This window comes from Thamnophis sirtalis, unplaced genomic scaffold (assembly GCF_051295495.1).
Source record: "Thamnophis sirtalis isolate CommonGarterSnake01/CBP01778 unplaced genomic scaffold, rThaSir2_p1.2 scaffold_3, whole genome shotgun sequence".
NCBI lineage: Eukaryota > Metazoa > Chordata > Lepidosauria > Squamata > Natricidae > Thamnophis > Thamnophis sirtalis.
Genome location: NW_028261383.1, coordinates 80,981,562 through 80,983,380, shown reverse-complemented (window position 1 = coordinate 80,983,380; position 1,819 = coordinate 80,981,562).

Below are 1,819 nucleotides of genomic sequence, written 5' to 3'. Positions count from 1 at the left end.
AATGCAACAATAAAATACACAAATCTGTAATTATTTAAAGATTTTTTAAAAATAAAATGAAATGTACATAAGGCACATTATTATAATAACTAGTACAGGTGGCAGCGGCAATCATAGAAGTTTGTGCTAAACCTCAATCATAGGTAAGATAGATACAAGAAGCAGTTAGACATTGTATATGAGCCATAGTGGCGCAGTGGTTAAGAGTGCAGTACTCAGGCTACTTCTGCTGATCACCGGCTGCCAGCAGTTTGGCAGGTCGAATCTCACCAGGCTCAAGGTTGACTCAGACTTCCATCCTTTCAAGATCAGTAAAATGAGGACCCGGATTGTTGGAGGCGATATGTTGACTCTGTAAACAGCTTAGAGAGGGCTGTAAAGCACTATGAAGCGGTATATAAGTCTAAGTGCTATGATATTGTGCTCTCTACCGTGGTAGTTCCTTAAAATGAGATAAATATATATCTTCCTAGATTACCTATATAAAAAAGCAACAGGGGAGCACAAATTCCACAGAGCTATCTTCACATGAGGATAAGCATTTGCTGAAAAGGGATTTTTTTATACCCCCAGCACCACTCAAGACTGCAGAGGGCAGTGAAACCAACTTGGTCAAGGTAAAATCTCAATGGAATTTCAGAATTAGAATTGAAAAGAGATCAAGATGATGGCACTTGCACATTAAGAGGAATACATTAACTGTAGGGTGGGATACTGGACTTAAAACTGTTTCAAAAGTCAAATGTCCCAGATACCTTGTTTAAGATGACTCCTGGCATTTTAAAATATTAATGAATAGAGACTTTACAAAGAGAGTCCTAAGGACTAGAGTTTGCTATTAGCTTTTGTTAGCCAGGTTGATATGAAATGATCTTTAGAGCATCCCTGGAAGCAGACCCACAGGATAAGGAAAACCAATTTCAATAGAAATTAAGGAGAAAGACCACACTTGCTCAATAAATGCATGTGTCAGGGTTCAAAGTAACAGACCCAAAGCAATCAAAACTCTGAAGCTAGCAATCAAAACTAGAGTTTCCTCAAATAATGAATTTATTGGGACTATCATATTGGGACAGGATGACTGTACGTGCCATAAGGAAGCTTGGAATTGCCTGCTCTATTGAGGTCACTTTGATTTGATTCTGTGAATTTTTTTTAAAAAATACACAGATCTGCAGATTCTGAATGCACAGACAACCATTAAAAGAAATGTAAGCCTACTTAATGCCTGGAACAGGGTTTCAGATTGTGTCTGCAATGTTTCCTGTCCTTTCTTAGCCCCTTTTTTTTTATCTGCCTCTCTTCTAACCCTATCTTTACTATATACACAGAAAATACATTATTTCTGAAAAACCAATCTTTGTAAAGAAAATAAACTAAACTAAATAAGTACATGAAAAAATTGTGCAGATATTGGGACATAGACAGTGAATGTGGAATTTTGCCCATGACTATGTTCTCAAACATAAAATCTGAACTTAAAGGCAACGAATAATTTGTACACTTCTCAAGACTGAAGGAGGAACTATGAAGAGCCAAAAATAGCATGATTAGGTATTCTTAGACAATTTGTTGTATGTATTCATGCCACCGAGACATCTCAGACTTATGCTCATATTCTAAGACTCTAGATCCTAGAAAAGGAAAAATGTGCAAAGCAGCATTTGAACAGAAGGGGCCACTTTTGCAAGAACATTGTTTAGCATCACCCAGCACACTATGGTGATAGAAAGCCTACCTTTGTTAATGTTAGCTTGAGTAATGCTATAAACTGGCACTGCATAATCAGAATGTTTAATGCTGGTAAGTGTTCCTGTGC